Source organism: Peromyscus californicus, unplaced genomic scaffold (genome assembly GCF_007827085.1).
Source record: "Peromyscus californicus insignis strain IS unplaced genomic scaffold, ASM782708v3 Scaffold_10__1_contigs__length_136768540, whole genome shotgun sequence".
Classification (NCBI taxonomy): Eukaryota; Metazoa; Chordata; class Mammalia; order Rodentia; family Cricetidae; genus Peromyscus; species Peromyscus californicus.
This window is the reverse complement of record NW_026294391.1, coordinates 62,235,405-62,257,003: the sequence shown is the minus strand read 5'-3', so window position 1 is coordinate 62,257,003 and position 21,599 is coordinate 62,235,405. Positions and strand designations below refer to the sequence as shown.

Genomic DNA, 21,599 nt, shown 5'->3' with positions numbered 1-21,599 from the left:
GAATGGGATTCTTTTATACAGTTAGGGAAAGTTACTTAATCTTACCTCATGTGCCATTTGTGTGGGTCTGTAGTTGGATACATGAGCAAGCATCTCACTGTTTCGTTAAGTAGTAAATTGTATAGTGCCAGTTGTTGGGAGGTTGGCCATTTAGAATAAAGCATCATAGATTCTTAAGAGTTATAAGGCTTCTTAGCAGGGCAGTGGTGGTGCACACCTTTAATCCCAGTACTTGGGAGGCAAAGGAAGGCGAATCTCTGTGAGTTCAAGGCCAGCCTGGGCTACAGAGCAGTTCCAGGACAGCCTGTGTGGAGAAAAAAAAAGGAATTATTAGGCTTTAAAACAGGATGTAGTCATATGCCTTTAATTCCAGCACTTGGGAGGCAGAGACAGGAGGATCTCTGTGAGTTCAAGGCTAGCCTGGTCTACAGATAAAGTTCCAGGGCACCCAGGGATAAATAGAAAGACACTGTCTCAAGAAAAAGAATTATTAGGCTTTAAATATTTGTATAAGGCTTCACAAGGCACCGTGGTCAGGCTCCAAATAGTGAGGGGCTGATTGCTAAAATGTGAGGTGTTTGCTTTTGTTCTTAGCCTTTTTATCTCTAAAGTTGCTTCCTGATAGAGCAGCAAGGTCACTTGATTGACAAGGGGCAAAGATCATCTTCTGGAGCTTCTTCAGAGCTCAGACAGGTTACAAGAGTGGACCTTATTGATGTTGCTGGTGTGTCATAGTGTTTTAAGACCACGGGTGATGCACAGAAGGTTTAAGAGGCATGCTGGAGGGGAAGGAGGGAATGAGTAGCTCAAGAGGGTGAAGGCCTAACTGTAATATCAACTTGGAGATTGTGAAGTCGTTGACTGGGGAAAACAGGCACTGATGTCAGTGGTAATGTAATGGCCCTGCAACACTGCCATGGGAGCTGAATAGCCTTTAATATGGAAAATACCAACCATACCAGAAGGTTAAGTAAGAAAAGACAGAAAGACAGACAGACAGACAGAGAGGAGTTACGTCAGTGAATGATCCCAGGAGAAGAAAGCCAGCTCCTGTGTCCTCCCTGTGAGCAATCCCTCAGAGGTTATCGCCCTTAAATCAGATGCCTGCTCTTTTAGTCTTATAACTGTATCTTGTACTATTCCTACTTGATTAGCATATACATGACATTTCTGTCCCAGAGTAAGGCAGGTACTCCTTGGACTACTGTAAGCAATACTACAGATGCAGATGAGGTCTTTGGAAAATTAAACTGGTCTTGAAGGGCCTTGGGGGCTGCTGAGGTGTGGACTAGTCCCATAGGCTAATTTGGCCAAGTATGTTAAGCATTAGAAGCCCATGTGAGTATTCTTATTCTGGTACCTATGCCTGCCAGAGTGACTCATCCCACTAAGAAAGGTATCAGTTAAAAAGCCCTTCTAGGTCATGAGGTTCCAAAGGAGGGTACATGGAGGAGCTGGTTGAAAGGAGTAATTTGGATATCAGGAGCAGTGAAGGCACTGGTACAGGTATCAGATGAATTAGCCAGAAGACAAGAGACATTAGTTCTACATGGGAAGAAAAGAAAGCCACTGAGGAATTAAGGCACATGGTGATGACTAGATAGAAAAGTAAGTGATTAGGACATTTTAAAAGGAGGAAGTTGAGGCATGAAAGAAAGGAGTAAAAATGGAGGACGTGAGTCAAGGTAAGTGATAACTTCAGTCCAAGAATAGTTTAAGAAATCTCCCTAAGGACCACAAGATGGCTCTGAAGGAAAAAGTTCCTGCCATGCAAACCCGAGAACCTGAGTTTAGTTCGCAGAACCCACCAACAAGGAAAGAACTGACTTCTGAAATTGTTCTCACGCCTCCATCAAGGCATGCCTGCACTCACACATACACATTTCATTCACACTCATAAAATACATACATACACACTTACTTACTTACTTGCTTACTTACTTACTTAGAAATCTCTCTGAAGGAAAAAGTCTAATATGAGTTCCTTAAACTGAGTTGGGTCTTGTAGAAAGAATATCAAGGGAATATGTGGAAAGAACTTGTAAAAATTATATCATAAAGATCAGAAAAGTGAGAGAAAGAGAACTAGCTATCATTGGGATCTAGAGGGCATTAAGGGTCTGTTTGTTTCACATGGGTCTTACTATAAGAGGAATCAGAGGTCTCTAAGAGGCTCATGGAAGCAGGCCTTTTGAGCTTCTGGGGGTGGAACAATGTTCACTCTGGACAGATGAAGCATGTGAAATATGCCTTATTAGATTGACTGCTTTTGGAGACATGAGTAACACTTGATAAAATCTGGTCCAAACAGCTTCAGGAGGTCTTTTAAAATGAGGCATGGTCTGTAAGATAAGATAGGCTCAACCCCCTGGGTCAATGTAAGAAATGGTCATCAATTTGTAAAAAGAGTACTAGAGACTAAGCAGTGTGAAAGCTGGTTTATTCATTGACTTGCAAATCTGAGCATCAGCCTAGAGTGGCAGGTTTGCTGGTTAAGCAAGAAAATAGTCTTTATAGCCCTAACGCAAGCCTCTTCCTTCCTTTCCCCTTGGCTGAGCAATCAGGAGGGTGCAAACGTACACATCACCTATGTGTACATTTCCCTCTGCTACTTAGCATTCGTCTTTTTCTCAACCAAAAACGTGTGGATTCATCTCAACATTTTACATCTTGTTTATTTTAAAACTTATCAGATCCATGACCTTGTTATGCTTGTGGCTTGATGGTTAGTAATTTTCTGTTTTAAACGTCTAGTTTGGGTGTCTGGGGTAAGCGTAGCAAAGTGCAGATTAGGGGACACAAATGCCTAGACTAACAGACTCTAGCAGGGATCCAGTGTTTTCTGTTTATCTGAATTTCAACCAATACTGGCTGAAGGCAGTTTAGAAAATTTTGTTTTGACCTTTTTTTTTTTCTTACTTTTTATAAGCTAGTATGAGGGGATAATACCAAAAAGGTTAGGACAGGCTTGAGCTGTACTTACCTTGGCCAGCCCAGTTCCAGTGGTATAGGTAATGTGACTTAACATGCACCAGGTCTGCCTCAAGGGACCACTTTGAAGAGACTGAGATAGTGATACTGTCTAGGGGTTCTACTTATTAAAAAATTGAAAAGCGGCAAAGAAATGTTACCAAAAATCTTGGGGAGTCTCAGGAGAGCCATCACATAATACTAAGGAAATGGGGGCCCTCTCTTGGGATTCTTAGTCTCATTAACAATAATAATATAAGAACACACAACCGGAAGCTCAGGGCAATCAATGTATTCTGATCACATTTTTTTCCTCCCCCAACTTCTCCCAGATACTCTCCACCTCCCCGCCCACTCTGAGTCCTATTGGAAATGAAAACTGGGCCTTTATCGGATTGTAAAGACTGGGAGAACCCAAAGCAAAGAATGATGTGTTCTATGAGGACAGCGGCTACCACTAAGGCCCTGTCTGTTTCAATGGGAAATGTTTCTAGCCATCTGGTGAAAAGACACAACTAACTAGTAGATATTTGAATCTCTTGCATGGGGACATGCAGGCAAAATATATTCACCAATCCCCACCCCAGGCATAGTTCTTCTATGCTGGACAGTGTATAAAAGGGGAGGAGTCAGGAACCTTCAGTATTGGCCTGACAACAAGAAAGACAAGCTTTAGAAACAGATACCAAGGTGTTGCTATGCCTGTGAACAGAGTTCAATTGGAAAATAAAGGCTTTAGCATATATATATATACGAAAATTCTCAAAGATCTTTCATCAGAGGGATCCAGCAAGTAAAAGTTTGGGGGTGGGCTTGGAACTCTGTCTGGAGTGTTTGTAAAGCCCTGACCTAAAGTCTCTTGGATCTCCTGGAGGTATGTTGTTGGATGTGAGAGAATGGGATTGGGAACTAAAGCAACCTGGAGTGGAAGGTGTGCTGCCTGTTAAGCCTGTTCTTCTGCTCAGTGGTTTCCCTAAGAAATGTCAGGGTGTTCTTTTTTTTTTTTTTTTTTTTTTTTTTAGACAGAGTCTCACTGTGTAGATAATGGTCTTTTTGATGGGCCTTGCCATGCATAAAGGTCAGCTGGGTTGTGTAGTTGGAAGATTTCCTGTGTCCCACCCAGCCTGCGGTTGGGACAAAACTTTCTCACCTGTGACCCATAGCCACTTATAAAATAATCACTCAGAAGCTTATATTAATTACGAACTGGATGGCCTATGGCTCAAGCTTCTTGCTAGCTAGCTCTTATAACTTAACCCATTTCTATTAATCTATAAGTTGCTACATTGCCTTGGCATTACCAGTCTGCTGGTGTTTTGCTGCTCCTTGGGTGGTGGCTGGCATCTCGCTCCCTCCACCCTTTCTTCTCTCTGTCTCTCTGCTTGAATTTCCCAACTGACTGTAAGCTTTCTTGCCATAGGCCAAAACAGCTTTATTTACTAACCAATGGGAACAGCATATATTCACAACAGTACAGAGAGACATCCCTCAGCAAGGTTGGAAGCCAGATGGCTTCAAGTAGGAACAAAGTCTTAGGGGCATGTTTAATGGGGGTATTCTGAGCAGTGAGGAGGCCCCTTTCTCTTAAGGTCCCTCGTGAGTGTTGATCACATGGAAAGCATAGGCAAAATCTGTGTAAAAGTTATCTCCTCTCTGCTCCCAGCTGGAGAGCCTTAGTGAAGGCCATTAGTTCTGGAATTATCTGGAAGGGGCCCAGATTCTGTGACTTCTGTGAGACTCACTACTACATACCCTGAAAGCTTTTTGTCCTGCCTCCATAAAACTACCGCTGTACTTGAACCAGGTATCTTCCAGATGAGAAAGAGAGGAGTCCTGTAGATCCAGTCTAGCACTGTAAAGAAAGTCAGTTATTTCCACACAGGTTTGCTGGAGAAGCTTGTCAGGCTTGCGGTTAATGGCTATTTGGGGGGGGGGGGGAGTAATGGATTACGATTTTTTGCCACTGTTTTTACAGTAAGCTCTGCAGTTTATAATAGAACAATCTGGTGCTTGCTGGTTCTGTCTGATCCCCAGTGGAAAACTCTTGAGTTGAGATTTTCGAGGCTCTAGTTTGGCCTGTGAATCATCATGCTCTGCCACAGGGTTAATTGAGAGGTCTTCCAAACTAAGAGAGCCATTGGTGCCAATGCCCTGAGGTAAAGACAGTAGCTCTATGCCACCAGGCTTGGAAAGATGAGCAGTTGGGCACCAAGAGGCCCCAAAACCTTTGTTGAAATTCCCACTGCTACTCCATTTTGTTCATGCGTATGCAAAGAAAAGATGTTTTAGTAAGAACTGTCAGAGCTAATGCTGGGTAGGAGGTAAGTGTCTGCTTTAGGAGGTCTAGGGTTCATGTCATTTCAGGGATCCAATCTAATGGATCTTCCTCTGGTTCCCTCAAGTCTTCATAGAGAGGTTTAGCTATCAGGTCAAACTGGGAAATCCAGATTCTGTAAAATCCTACCATTCCTAAGAAGATCCTTAGCTGTTCTGTGGCTGGAGTGCCCATAGTTAAAACAAGATGTATTCGGTAACTAGAGAGACTGCTTGTGCTGTTAGTGTAAGGCCAAATAAGTTGAACTTTATTTGGGAGGTCTGGGCCTTTCAAAGAGAAGCCTTCAAGCCATGTGAAGACAGTTTTTGAAGAGTTAGGACAGTGTTTGGATCTGAACTGAACTTATCTGAGTTACAGGTTAATATCCACATTCTAAAGGAGGTTACTCCTTGGGAGAAAATTCAAAGAGGAAAGGTCTCTGTAGAGACCTGAAAGATAATGCTATCCCAAAAGTCCTGAGGTAAGACTGTCGAGGAAGTTGGGTGGAGGGATCCTGCCATTCTAATGCAAACAGGAGCAGAGAGTTTGGATAGATAGCAGTACAAAGGAAGGCATCCTTAAAGTCTAACACTTTGAACCAGAAGATAGTAGAGGGTGTCTGTTCTATGGAATGTAAGGATTTGAAACCATGGCATGGATCAGAATGTAAACAGGAGCTGAGTTTGGGTAGATAGCAGTACAAAGGAAGGCGTCCTTAAAGTCTAACACTTTGAACCAGAAGATAGTAGAGGGTGTCTGTTCTAAGGGACAGTAAGGATTTGAAACCATGGCATGGATCAGAATGTAAACAGGAGCTGAGTTTGGGTAGATAGCAGTACAAAGGAAGGCATCCTTAAAGTCTAACACTGGGAACCAGAAGATAGTAGAGGGTGTCTGTTCTATGGGAATGTGAGGATTTGAAACCATGGCATGGATCAGAACCACAGCCTCATTTATAGTCCTCAAATCTTGGGCTGTTCTGTAGTACCCGTTTGACTTCTCTACTGCCCAGACAGGGGTATAGCATGAACAGTTACAAGGGTAGTAAGTAGCCCAGTAGCCCAGAATTTATCAATGAGAGCCTATAAGTCTTTCCCTACTTTGGACTTTAAAGATATTGGAGCATTCCAGAAAAGCTGTTAGGATTCTTAAGGACAAATCTGATAGGAGTGGCTGTTAAGGGAGTATTCAAGAATGAAGGTATTGCAGACTTTGGGTGGAACTTTTTGTATGATGTAAGCATCTACTTTGGAGAATATATGGAGGACCTTTGAGGCCCCAAACAGCAACCAGGACAGGAGACGCAGTGTTAAGAAAGCCATAGAGCCTCTGGAGACTTAAGTGGATCTGAAGTTTAAACATTATGTCCCTGCCTAGGAAGGGGAGGGAGTAGCTAGGTAGGACCAGGAAAAAATGAGTGAAAAGTTGTTTGCCTATCATACAAGTTTAAAAGGTTATAAAGCAGGCTTGCCATTAACACCAGTGAGGAGAATCTGAGCCCAAAATGTCAAGCCTGAGAAGGTAATCAAGACACAAAATTTCAGCCAGACAATGGTGGCTCTCACACCTTTAGTCTCAGAACTTGGGAGGCAGAGGCACGAGGATTTTGGTGAGTTTGAGGCCAGCCTGGTCTACAAAGTGAGTTCCAGGACAACCAGGACTATGTAGAGAGACCCTGTCTCAAAAAGCCAAAAGACACAAAATTTCACATTATTGATAATGAATTATTTTCATCTCTGTCAGTTCTGGAGCTGCTAAAGGCTCATCCATAAAGGTGGAAAATACAAAATTCTCTACATCCCTAGGGTCTATCTTAGTCTATTACTGTGAAGAGACACCATGACCAAGGCAACTTATAAAAGAAGTTTAATTTAATTTGAGGCTTGCTTACACTTTCAAAGAGTGAGTCCTTGACCATCATGGTGGGGAGCATGGCAGCAGGTAGGCAGGCATAACAGTGGAGGAGTAACCAGGAACTTACATCCCCAAAAACTGCAGGCAGAGAGAGACTGGGCTTGGCTTGAGCTTTTGAAACCTCAAAGCCCACCCCAGCAATACACCTCCTCCAACAATGCCCCACCTACTCCAGGACCACACCTCCTAATCATTCCTGATTCATTCCTGATAGTCTACCAACTGGGAACCAAACATTCAAATATATAAGCCTATGGGGACATTCTCATTCAAACCACCACAGGGCCTCATCAGTCCTTAAGGAGAGAGCTCCCTCTTTCCTTACTGATCTCCTCATAGTCCAGGAAGAAAGAGTGAGAAGAAAAGAAAAACAAGCGGCAAACGCACAGTGGTAGGGAGAGGTCTGTGTCTACATAAACCTGAGAAGGGCTCTCATTAGAGGAAGGAAGAGAGCAAGCTTTGCATACAGGTTAGAATTTCTATCAAAGCTGAAGAAGGGAGTGAGGTCAGGTTGTACCAGGGAGTAGTCATGCTTGAACTAGCATTGCAGGAATAATATTAATGGTGTTGATTTGAGAAAGTTAACTATGGGAAGTTGAAACTGCTGGCCACAGAAAGGCTGTTCAAGCTGGATGCAATCACAGGAAGAGGGGGCATTCAAGCTGGAATAAGGTTTATAGTTAGGAAGGGGCTGGAGTGGAGTGGCTTCCAAGTCATACTCTTGATCTCTTTCTTAATTCAGGCTGTATGGCCACAAAGGAAGATTGGGTGGTATTACTTTTGCTCTGCTTCCTGCAGAAGGCCATCAGTCAGGCCTGAAGGAGAATACCTTTGACTTGCTCCTGAGAGGTTGCTCAAGACATTGTGACTCCCAAGGTTGCTAGGGAGAGGATCATCTGCACAGCCAGGTGTGTACTGACAGAGGTCAAGATCCAGATTGGGGTGCATACATCGGAAGAGAAGAGTGAGATTGTGGGGTTACAGGAATGTCCAATTCTTCAAGAGGCACACGCAAGCCTGGGAGCCACAAATCCAGAAGAGGTCCATCGTGTATGCCAGGCAGGGGAAAGGTCAAAGCAGGATATCCGGGAGAGCTTCCCTGGGTGTTCGCAGTTTGGTGTTAGAGTGTGCCAGAGAGAGATGGAGTGTCCAAAGGCTAGGGCTATGACAGGGTGCATAGAGGTCGCATGACAGTCTGAAGGGGACTCCTCCGAGGTTAAGTTGAAGGTACTGAATTTTAGAATTTTAGGATTTCAGAGAAACTGTGAGTAAGAATCAAATATCAGGTGGAGATGGAGTTGGAGAGGGACAGAGGGGGACTAGGGGTGGGAAAAGTAGGACATGGAGAAGAGAAGTCAGGATGGTGACCTCTTCCCTGGAAGCCAAGGCTTTGGTCTCTGGTTGCCTAAAGGTGGACAATTCAATTAGTCTAAGGAGTACACCAGACTGAAGAGAAAGAGGTGTGTTGGTGTGGTAGAGGGGGAAGTGTAGTTAACTTGTAGTTACACAGAGAGGAGCCAAGGCTGTGGAGAAAGGAAATGCAAGGCCAGGCAAAGGGCTTTTTGACAGATGTCATGTAGAGCACAGAGTGTGTGGATCATTAAATCACCCAAATATCTCACCGAAGGGAGTAGTGAAGGCCAGTGAAAGAAGGGGCTTGCTCTCTAGTGGGAAGATTGCTCTCCTGATTATCAGCCTTGTGCTGTCCTCTGCCCATACATTCACCTCGTGTAGAGCACAGAGGCCCACTTTTCACTTTGTAGAGAGAGGAGTAGAGACCACCAAGGGTGACTTGGCAGGCCAGGCATATGGCCTCCTGAAGAGATGTTGAGGAGGTTGTAACCAGGTAAAAAAAAAATCTCTGGAAATTAATTATAGTAGCCTGATTGCAGAAGTCTTTGCCTCAACTCCAGCCATCCCATGCACGTAAAAATCGATTTCAGGGCTTTTCTACTGGGCGTGGTGCAGTTCCCCTGTTGAGGAAAGCCAAGCAGATATGGGTCAGGAAAGCCCAATCTGCTACCAGGAAAGGTGAACATAGTCCCAACATGAAGAGAACAGGGAGGAGTTAGGGGATTTCACGGGATTGGTGGGTAGTAAGACAGTCTGGTTGAAGTATGGAAGCAAGGACCCCTGTCTGAGGGGGAGGGAGGGTAGTAAGAGGATGGACAGATTAGGAAGTGGATCAGAGAGGATGCCATCAGCCCTCCTTGTCCTCTGGGATGCAGCTGAGGCATACCAAGCTGGTTCTTTTGGTCAGGTACCAGTAGGGCTCCTGAAATTCAAGCCCTGGTTGAATTTCTGCCTGTGCGATGGAGTGAGGTGGGGGAGAGGAGAAAAGTTATGTGTGCAAAAGAAAGAGATAGTGTGGAATATCCCGGCCCTAGACTGCTAGGACAACCCAGAGATGGGCCATTCAGTTCCCCAGGGTGACAGAGCCTTTGTCTGTCTTATGGCCTTTGCAGTGGATGATAGCATCCCTTTGAGGCAATATGGATGCTTTGAGGAGGAGGGGGAACGCCTCTCATTGATGACAGCGGTGGCCTTTGGTGTAAGGAAACACGATTCTCTCCAAATCTAGGAGATGGATTGAATGATGCTGTAGGTACATACAGAGTCAGGATAGAGGATGACTGCAGCATTCCAGGCTGAGGGTAGGACCCTGGTGAGTACAATGAGCTCTGCCTGCTGAGGAGTAGTCTAAGGAAGGAGGAAGCTTGCCTCTTCCACTCACTGAGAATGGAAGCAGTTGAGAGTCTCATGATACCACTCAACAATGGGAACCCAACAAGGGGGGTCCTTGAGGGTGCTACCCTCAATCAACTTATCCCAGGTCCCAGGAATGGGAGTGGTATTGAGCTGGTGAAAAACCTTAAGGGTCTCATCTACTGTCTTGAAGTAATTGTGAGGTACGTGTGGGTCACAGAACGGGTGTTGTTTGTAGCTGGAACAGAGTGTCATGGACACTGGAGGGCAGGGCTGTCCAGAGGCTGCAGGGTAGAGCAAGCTGATGTGATCAGACTTGAGGCAAAGCAGGAACTAGAGGAGAAGACAGGAAAAAAACAGACTGATGAGTGATAGTTTGAAGGCTGTGGGGAACAGAACTTGCCTGAAGTTAGAGACAGAAGGCGCCAGCTGACATGTGTCATCAGTTTGTTTACAGAAATAGGCTACAGGTTGGAGCCTATTACGGCAGTTGGGCTAGAAGAAGTCACACCTGGTTGCACGTACTGAAGAGGTAAAGGTGGAAAAGTTGGAATAAGTTGGTAGCCCAAGAGCAGGGGTTCCAGGAAGATTCAGCTTCAGGATTGTAGAGGCTTTATGTATTTCTGCATTAGAAATCAAGTGACCATTGAAGTCACCATTTGATGTAGTATAAAAGGATTCTGAGATAATAGCAATGATGGGGACACAACTGGCAGTATCTTATGAGACCTAAAAATAAAAGAAGATCCTTCTTAGTATTAGAGAAATGGGTTGGGCTAATGTCCTCCTTCCAGGAAGCAGAAATTGTGTGGCATATGGGGGTGATTTTCACACCCAAATGGGGGATCTGGGATTGGATCAGCTTAGCCTTCTTTCTAGAGACTTGATACTGAAGGTTGGCTAGGAAATTGAGGAGGCTATGGATTTCTGGAGACAATTAATAGGAGAGGAAGTACAGGATCAGGCCTTCTGTGTCTTGAAGAAGGGTGCTGGTGGGGAGGAAAGGGGTTTTGGCAAACTTTGTCCAAAGTAGTGGACATTAAGAATCCTTGAGAGAGGACAGGCGAGATAAGTTGTTGGAAGAAATTTGAGTCAGGAGTCAGGCAAAATATCACAGGTGGAAGGCAATGGTGAAGAAAGAACCCTGGAAGTCCAAGACTGTGAAGTGGTGACCAGGGGTATTTGAGAAAAGAGGGACTAAGTGTTGAGGACTACTAGGTGGATGGGCTCACAATTAGTAGGGTTTCCAGACTGTAAGGATAAGCTTACTTTGGGAGTTCTCAGACATGGTACTCACAAAAACAAGGAAATAAAAGATGATGGGGTTGATACCCATAACCTCGAGGAGAATGGGTATTGAGCTATCAAAGTATATTCAGAATGGTTATTGTGGGAGATGCGAGACAGATGGTGGTACTGGGTAATACTGTACAACTTTATGTCTCATACAATGGTGTCACCCTAGGAGTCACAGTTAGGGTCAAGGAATGAATGAAGTTCATTAGCCACAGCCTAGCATGAGAGGATAATTTGACAGGCTCCAAGCTTATGGAGTAAGTTCCTCCCTGGTAAGCAAAAGAGACTGAAGGGTAAGACAAGAAATGAGTGCATATGGATAAGGTCCTGGAAGGAGAGGGTTAATAAGTGTGATGGGTGGAATCTCGGGTTGTCCTTAAATGCCAGCAAAAGGAAGGAAACTCCTGTAGTTGTTCCCTGATAGTCAATTAGAACAGAATTAGTCAATTGCAACTGTATTCAAAAGAAAAGAAAAGACATGGTCTTGACATATACCATCACAATCACCCTGTGTTCTGTGGACTCAGATGTTGTAGGGGCAAAGGACCCTGGGTACCTCCATTCCTCAGTTAACAGCATCAGCACAGAAGAAATGAGACTGCTTTCAAGACAAGATGATCATGAACCTTGTCACTCAATTTAGGCTCAGTAGGAAGACAGGGCAGCCAAGTCTTCCTGCTAGGGAGGGGTGGTGGTCCTAGAAATAAGAATCTGAAAGAAGAGGACAGCTTTGAGATGTCATTGTGAGTTCACTCTGCTAGGAGAAATTAAAGTGATCCTGTGAACCAAAACTTCTGGAAGAGGTTATTAAGAAAGGGAGGCAGAGATGCCACAGGATGATCAGGATGAAAGAGGCAACAAAAGGAAGCAACCAGGACAATGAAGATGCCAACTATGAGTTGGGGTCCTGCAGAAAGGCAGTGGCTCTTTCCCTTAAACTTTGTGCTCCATCTCTAGGACAGCTGACTTACCGATAAAGAAGTAGCACTGTTCGTTCAGAAGTGCACATACACCCCTGTGGGTAGCCTCCAGGATAGTGAGATCATGCATGGAAACGGCAGCTAGGGAACATACAGATCTGGTCTTAGATTGCCAGAAGCTAATGTACATCTTTGAGACTCTAATGTTTCTTTGAAAAGAAAGGTTAACTGGTGAAAGGTTACTCACAGGATGGTGGTCCCTATACCCACTTTCATCAAAGCCCCCAAGGTTACCAGGAGGAGGATCTTCTTCACAGTCCGGTATGTCCTAACAGGGGTCAAGATATGGATTGGGATTTGTGTGTCAGGAAGGAAGAGTTAGACTGTGGGGCAGAGGAAGGTAATAGTGCCTACCCTTGTACAAATAACAGGAAGACACATGTATGCCTGGGAGCTACAAATCCCAAAGATTCCAGTGGTGTATGCCAGGCAGTGAAAGGTCAAAGCAGGATATCTGGAAGAGCTTCCCTGAGTGTCCACATTTGGTGTTAAGCGTTAGTGTGCCAGAGAGAGATGGAGTGTCCAAAGGCTAGGGCTGTGACAGGCTGCATAGTGGTGGCAGGGCAGTCTGGAGGGGACACCTCTAAGGTTAAGTTGAAAATATTTTTAAGGCAGGATTTCAGAGAAATTATGCATATGAATATAATTACAAGTATAGATGTATTGGCGGGAGGAAATGATAGAAGAGGACTAGACAGTGGGAAATGTAAGACACAAGGAAAGGATCAGAAAGCAAATCTTCCCTGGCACTCAACAGATCTGGGTTTTGGTTTCTGACTGATTAATGGTGAGTGATTCAGTTGTTCTAAGGAGTTCTTCAGATTGAGCAAGGAGAGGTATGTTTATGTAGTGAGTTGAGGCAACAGTGGGTTAGAGTAAGGTTTCAAAGATCAGGTTGTAAGCTTCCAACAACCAAGGAAATGTGGGGTCATGGTCAGGAGTTGCATAGGGAGCCTTAGTATGTCAGGCAAAGGCCTTTTTATTACTGCCAATAAAGAGACACTGAGGAAGTTATAGGCAGGTAAACCTCTGGAAACTAATTACAGTGGGCCTATTTGCAGAAATCTTTGCCTCCATTCCAGTCATCCCATGTGTGTACTCAGATTCATCAATGTCCTGTCAGGCATGGTAAAGTTCTGCTTCTGAAGAGAGCTAGGCAGTAATAGGAGTCAGGAAAGCCTTGGCTACATGAGGCAAGTGAAGGCAGACCTAACAAGAAGAGTGGATGGCATCATTAAAGGACCTCAGGAGATTGCTAGTGAGACAGTCTGGTTTAGGTAACAGGTGAGGGCCCAGACCCCTGTCTTAGAGGGAGGGAAAGAAGAAAGAGTAGGGGCAGAATTGGGTGGTAGACTGGGGAGGATGCATTAGTCCATATTCTCTAGGATGCAGATGAGGCACATCAAGGTAGGTCATGTGCAAGTGGAAGATTATTTACTAACTAGTATATTCAGATCCCCAGGGTCAGAGGTGACCTTCCTTATGGAGGAAAAGTGGTGTCAATTGGAGCAACCTTGAAGTTTGGATGTGGTAGAGGTGGTTAAAATGAGCCTGTGTGGGCTCTCCCATGTGGGCTTTAGAGGGTTCACTGAAAAAAGAATCAAAGCAAGACCTCAAGGTATAAGGAGAGGAGCAAGGGGTAGTCTAGTGGGGTAGAGATAGGAGTGGGAGCATGGGAATTAGTAAAGGACTATATAAGGGTCTTAAGAAACTAAAATAGAGAGTTACTCAGTGAAGTAGGAGAGTCTTTTGATGGGTTCAGATTAGAAGGATGTGTGGGCAAAAGGGAGTGCCTATACATTAACTCAGAAGGACTGAGAATGAGAGGGTTATAAGGAACCTCAGGAAGTTTGAGGAGTGCTAGGGGCAGGAAAGAAATCCAGTCCTTATGTAGTTGGAGAGAGAAGCAGGCTAGATTGTTTTGAAGATGCCATTCACTCTCTCTCCTTTCCCAGAGGACTGAGTATAATAAGGAATGTAGAAACTTCTGGAAATGTTTAGAGCACAGATGGTCCATTGAGTTATTTGATAAACAAATTCAAAGCCATTGTCAAATTAAATGGAAGGCCTGTACCCTTAAGTGAGAAATTATTTCACTTAGTAGCCTACAGGCCACAATGGAGGTACATTTGTTAGAAGTGAGGAAAGCCTCCACCCAATCTGTGAAAGTGTCAACTACAAACAGGAAGTAATTGTGTGTCTTATGGGAGACCTGAGTTGCACCATAAGTAGATGAGTTGAGAAAGATGGGGGCCTAATAGTAGCTTATGGAGAGCCCCTTTGACAGATGTTACACTGTTTACAGAGATCCTGTAAGTATTCTTTCATAAGAGGGGTGAGATGAACATGTGTACTAAGGACATTTCAGAGGGGAAAGTGTTTGGCCTGGAAAGTAGGAGTGACTCTCTTGGAGGAAAGAAAGGTTTTTCAGTTGAGTAAGAGAGTACTAAATTATTAAAATACCAGTAGGGTTCTCAAAGGTTGGCCTTAGTAGATCTGAGAGGAAATGGAGGAGAGTAAAAGATGGCTACTCAAGTTGCACAGTGGTGGGAAGAGAAAACAGTTGAAGGAAGGTAACTTTGAAGGCTCTAGGGATGAGCAGAATGGCAGTTTCTAGAACTTTGTGGCATAAGGGGCCAGCTTTGATATATAGTTCAATTTGTTTAGAGAAATAGTCAACACGTCGGAGCAAGTCTCCCACTGGTTGGGCTAGAAGAACTAAGGCCTGGTTATGAGCGCTGTAGAGGTAAAGGTAGAGAAAGGTCAGGAGGGTTTGGAGAGCCCAAGGGCAGGAATTCCTGAGGACCTGTTTCAGGATGATAAAACCTTTATGTGTATCTGGAGAGGAAACCAGGTGACCATGAGATCATCTTTGGATGAAGCATAAAAAGGTTGGGAGAGACTCACAACATTGGAGGACTACAGCTGCGAGTAGCCTCTGAGACATAAGGCTGAAAGGAATTGCGTCCACAGCAGGTCTACTATGTCGTTGAGTAGAATGCTGAGGAAAGAGGGGGATACTTGGGAGGACAAAAGGAGACGACAGAAGAGAGGAAGGAGAAAGAAGAGAGAAGACAGACCGAGTACCTTTGAAGAACTTTTCCAAAGTGGTAGGAGCCATCTCAGAATCCCTGAGGAGTACAGTTCAGGTAAGTCACTGGGAGAAGTTAGACTCAGGGTCAGTTCAAATGAAAGAAGAAAGTTCCAAGATTTGACTAGAGGATAATGGTGAAGGAAGCAACTTTGAGTCCAACATTGAAAAGGGATTTGATGTCTGGGGGATCTGAGAGAAAATAGTAGAAGGTTGGGGGATACATGAGTGGATGGAACTAAGTCAAAAGTCTTGTAGGAGGTGGTAGGAACATTGGGCTTTCAAACAGTGAGGATGGGCATGTTGTTGGGCGAGTTTGTGGCCATGGAGATATTCACAGGGAAGTAAGAGGTGATGGGTTTAAGTCCCTGCAGCCTGGCAGGGGAAAATGGGTACTTCAGAATTGTTAAAAATCAAAAGGATGTCTGAGGGAAATGAGCACCAGATGATGGTGTTGAACAGTTGTCAGGTGGCTTGTGTCCTATATAACAGGTTGACTTTAGAGACAAAAACAGGATTGAGGGATGGGAGAGAGTCACCCTCGGGTGCAATCTAGCACAAGAGGATAAATTGAGGATAATTTGATAGCCAAGAGAGACTTATGGTAAATCCAAGTTTATGAAGCAAGTCCCTTCCTAGTAAAGGAAATGGACAGTGGGATAAGATGAAAAATGAGTGCATAAGAGCTATGTCCTAGAAGGAACAAATGAATTGGGGTATGAAATGTGGAATCTCGGGTTGGTCTTTCAGTAACGTATGCTCTTGTAGTTGGGAGAGCAGTGTAGAGGAGTTGGACAACAGAAGTATTCTCCACTTTGTACCTTGTGCCAATGCTCAGTGAGCGAGGCTCTGGGCTCAAGAGCAGCAGGTTGAGGCACCGGATGGGAGATGGTTTGGGAGGGGCAATCAGCAGCAGCTCTAAGGGTAGAGTCTCCAAGGGAGAATGAAAGGAGCAGTCTCTTTCCAGAGGAGAATTGGGGTAGGAGAACAGGATCAACATAGGAAAAGCCATCAAGGAGGCAGAAATCTTGTACATAGAGAGCTTCCTGACACTTTCTGGTTCTAGTCCTAAAGTGATCAAGATCCTTGAGAATTTGCCAACTCAGATGTGCCATTCATTGTCCAATTTATATTGGTGCCAAGCCATTTACTGGGTCAGATTTCACTCCCAAGACCCAATTTAGAGAGGTTAGACAAAAAACACCTTAAAGGGGATGTTGAAGGTATTTGGAGGAAAAATTGGAAACTCATGGTGGTGAGGAGAGCCCAGGATGTTCTGAAGACCCCAGACCAGTGTCCCTTTCAAGATGTCACTTACCTGTGGGACATCTCCTGGAGAAGCCAAATCTGGGCAGTACCCCAGGTGATCTCTTAGTCACCTTGGGAGAGAAGCAAAGAGAGCAGGTCACTCAACAGTACACGTACAGATCGGGACGCCTCCACAGTGCCAGAGCTGCTAAAGCAGGGAATGTGAGAGGAGGTGATGGAGAGAGGGGAGGAGGAGGAAGAGGAGGAAAGAAAAAGAGAGGGGAGAAAAGGAGAGGAGAGGGGAGAGGGAGGAGACAGACAGAGGAAGGAGGGAGTGAGGGAGGGAGAGAGGGAGAGAGAGGGAGAGGGAGAGGGAGAGAGAGAGAGAGAGATCCAGCCCAATGGGTTACCCAGTACCCAGAAGGAGTCAGAGAGGGGCTAAATCCTGCAGATGGGCAGATGGTTTGGGGTGTCTAGCAGGGAGTAATGTCCTGACCAGGACCCCATACACCTACAAAGTTGGCAACCATCTCTGTGATCTGAGGGCAAGGCTGAAATAAAGGAGTGAAGTGGAATGGGGTGAAAGCCAAGGAGTCCCCAGGATCGAGCCCAGGAGCAGCTACCACTGTCAACTGCTTCCTGGGATGCAAGAAGATCCTGGCTCTGAGGAGGTAGATTCACAGCTGTGTGGACAGGTTTGTTTTGAAATAAACCTAAGAAGATCTCTCATCATCTTACGGGCTACGGTTTTATCAGAGCTGGGGAAGGGGCTGAGGTCAGGTTGGGCAAGTAATAGTCATGGTTAAACTCAAATGTGCAGGAATGGTGTTAGTGGTGTGAATTTTGAGAAGCTGACTACAGGAAATTAAAACTGCTAGTCACAGGAAGAAGGGGCTATTCAAACTGGAATTTAATGACAGGAGGAGATGAGGCTGGAATGGAGGTTGCCTCTCAGTCATGCTCTTGTTCTCTCACAAAATCATGGGCAGTTGTCCTTTTTAAGCTTTGATCTGAGGATGGGTTCTTTGGGTGGAAATTGGCCTTCCCTCACAAGGAAAAGAGGGACTTTCTTGCTTCCCATTGGCCTATACTGTGTAGATTGGACATGTCCTGGGGGAGCTTATAGCCTGGTAACTTTTAGCACTACTGGCTCAAGTGTCCTTGCTAACAACTGCAATAACAGGAAAGAATCCTGTGGCCCATAAATGAGCCAGTTCCTTGTGACAGAACAGGGTGGCTACCAAATAGAGCTCTAGGGTTTCCCGACATGAGCAGAGAATAGACAATTGTGGCAGCCATGTAGTGACCTCGCTCCTTCTCTCTTTACTCTTCTAATATGCATCCTTGGCTCCCTAGGTCCCCTTATGGCCGAGATCTTGAAGGCCCTGTCTAATAAAGTGAAGCAAGAGCTTAGGATTCCTTTAAGCTTTTATCTAATATCTGGAGAGATTTGCCTTGTAAAGTGTACAGCCAGGATGACTTGGCTTTCTGACATGCAGCCAAATTAGTATACTTCCACACAGTTTCAACTAGCCTAGATTGAAAGCGAAAAGGGTTCTTGGGAGCATCTCTGTGTTATCTCTCACAAAGTGTTATAGTTATTAAGTTTGATAGTGACCCTTTTCAAAACTCCCTCTAATAGACAGACAAGATACAGTCTTGGCAAATCCTCCCCCCACCCCAGATTCTAATTCAGTGGCCTGGTAGGACCAGTGGAGCTACAAATCAGGCACCACACCATAACCCTGACCTAACTAACCATAGATTGAGCAGAGCCTTGAGTGTTCACAAATGAAGACTTAGCAAGGCTATCACCCAGGACTAATTTTAGAGGTCATGGAATAGTGTGGGAGAATCTACTAAGGCACATAGGATATCTCTCTCACAACTGAAGATCATGTGACACAGCCATGGAGACTTGGATATAAGGGACCTCAGAGTCTTTTCATAAATTGCAACAATATAGATCTAACTGTAGGATGTAGTTACAGCTCAATATGCCATGAGGTGACAAGCATTCTTGATCTGGGAGTGGGTATAAGGGCTAAATTTTGTTACAAAATAAAATAAGGATTTTTTTGTTCTTTTTTAAGAGTAGGGATCAATTTAGGCCAGATTTGAAACCACATCCCAGGGCTCAGTCAGAGAAGATACAGGCGGTGGGTCTGACGAGAGTTGCGGTATTCATCTGGAAGGTATTTCTTGAGGGCAGTGGACTTCCCCTGTAGTCCGAGATGAGATCCAGTTTTGCTGTACTGTCCTGTCTGAGGCATGTTCTAAGCTGGGGCATTCTCTGAAAATAGCCGTCTAACTTGGAGAAGGAGAACAGTTTCAGTCCAGAACCAAGCCCATTCAGTTAGTCAGGCTACATTAGCCTTGAAAGGAAATCTCGCAGACCAAGATTGACCATAAAACGGTTGTGAGGGAGAGGAGAGGACTCATAGTCCTGGAGAAGATAACAACCAGCTTAGTGCCTCCCCTTTTGCAAAGCAGCAGCAAATGCTGGGACAGAGAAAGTGAGAGGAGGGGCAAAAGAAGGAGGAGTCCTCACAGTACATGTGCGTTCATTCTGGACAAGCTGCCAGCCGCACCTCAGCCTCAGTGAGAATGGCTCCCTTAGCCTTGTAGACTTACAGTGGACTTTCCTCCTTTCCACTGCCTTCAGTTCCCTCCAAAGAATAGCTGTGCCCAGAGTCTTCCAGTCGCAAACAAGAAGTAAGCCTTTCCACAAGGGACACAAATGAACTCCTTGATAAGTAATACTAATTCAGAGTCATAGCTCAGAAGCCATTGGATCTCACCAAAAACAGCCCAAGCCTATTTTGCTGACTACCATAATCACCAGACTGAAAAAAAGGCCAAAAGAGGCAAGAAAACAGTACTCTTCTCGCCACCAAAGTTTATCAAAAACAACAGTGCTGAGCCAAAGGCACCAGGGTAAAAGTATTTACCAGACCAGAACAGACAAGGAAATATTAAAACGAATACACTAAACGCTCTAGCTCCAAGGAGTGACAGACTTGTGCTGCTCTCAACCCTAGCCACAGAAGCTTCTTACTGCAGAGGGTAATAGTTAATAAGAGACTCAGAACTCTTCAAAATGCTGAGAATTAGCAATTGTGAATGTTCCACAGTAGATAGAGCATCTATATCAACACACACACACACACACACACACACACACACACACACACACACACACACACACACACACACGCATGCATGCCAAAAAAAAAAAAAGGCCGAGGGAATATCTTGGAAGTGGGATCAGAAAGAACACAAGAGCCAGAGGATGGAGAGGACTGCTGTGAAAGGCTGGCCTCTGGACGTGACATGGCTGTTGCACATGAACTCAGCAGCTGTGGTTATTGCATAAGATCACCACAAGATGAGGATAGTTAAATTCCAGCTTCCCGCTTCACCCCTAGCTGAGGAGCTAATGGTAGTTGACGGCTGTTGAGTGAGGGTCACTTCTCTTTGTGGAAGGGTCTCCATTGGTAGATTGCCTATGCCTCAGTGGCTGAACTCACACACACACACACACACACACACACACACACACACACACTAGCAGCACTAACTGGACTTAGTGGATTATATGTTTTAAAAATAAGAGGATGTAAAAGGAAACGGGGGATATGTTGGAAGGGTGAGAAGAGCTGGAGGGAAGGATATGTATGACCAAGATACAGTGTATACATATGTGAAATTACCAAAAAAATAAAAGAAAATATGCTGCAAAGACAGAAACACAGCAAGAAAATTCTCAGAGAAAGAATCACCCCTTGAAGGAGAATGAGAATTCTTTTAAAGGAAAGTTATTTAGTGTTATTTCATGCCATTTGTGGGGGTTCACATCTGGATAGTAGCATCTGACTATTTTGTTAAGCAGTAAATTTCATAGCACCCATTTTCTTTCTTGAGATTTACCATTTGGAGTGAGGTTCATAGGAAGTTATACTCTTGCTAAGGACTTAAAGAAGTCTGTTTGCTCTTGCAGAGGACCCAGGTTTATTTCCTAGTAGCTCACAAGGCAGCCCACAACCATTTGTAACTCCAATTCCAGTAGATCCAACAACTTTTTCTGGACTCTGCAGGCACCAGGCAAACACATGGTCCACATACATACGTGCAGACAAACATTCATATACATCAAATAAAACTAAATCATTTTTTAAAGAAGAGTCTAAATGTTTATCTAAGAAATCTCAAGTGACTGCAGTGAAGTTCTGATTGGTCAGTCTGATTTTGAAAGTGTGAGAATTTCTGTTTTTATCTTGTTGGGCTTTTTGTCTCTGCACCTGTGTCTCCAGATCTTCTGAAAATATCATCTAACAATAGATTTTAAATGATTGGTATGTAATATTCATCATGAACTCACAAATTACCATTCTAGGACCTTAAAAACCCATATATTCTTATAACTTAATACTAATTATAATAATTAGAAATAACCCAAAGAATGATGACATATAAGTATCTGTACTGTAACTTATAGTTGATACGTACATTTGCATATCATATAATATGTGATATAAAAGTGCAGCATTGCAGGAATAATTCTAAGCCCTTCTTTATAGTAGGCTATTTCCTAAAAACTGTTCACCTTTTTATTTTTTGAAGATGTATTTATTTTTATTTTACGTGTATGAGTGTTTTACCTGCATGTGCATCTGTGCACCATGTGTGTGCAGTGCTCATGGAGTCCAGAAGAGGGCATCAGATACCCTGGACCTGGAGTTACAGATGGTTGTGAGCCACCATGTGGGAGCTGGGAATCAAACCCAGGTCCTCTCAAAGATCAGGCAGTGTTCTTAACCACTGAACCATCTCCCCAGACCCCTGTTTCACTTTTTAAATTATTTCTTTTATTTTGAGATTATAATATAATTACATCATTCCCCCCTACCCTTTTCTCCCTCCAAACTATTCCATAAAGCCCTCCTTGCTCTCTTACAGGCCTCTTTTTTCATTAATTGTTGTTGCATACATATATGTGTATATATTTGCTTTAATATTATTGGAAGGACATCCTGAAATAAAATTTCCTTTCGTTTGTATTAGGTCATATCACTGCAAG

General features: G+C 44.2%; 1 protein-coding gene across 1 annotated transcript in view; it reads left to right on the top strand.

Annotated features, from left to right (window-relative positions):
- The window catches only part of LOC128116865 (fibronectin type III domain containing protein 3C1-like), a 68,412-nt gene that overhangs the window by 20,392 nt on the left and 26,421 nt on the right, over nt 1-21,599 (top strand). The window lies entirely within an intron of this gene.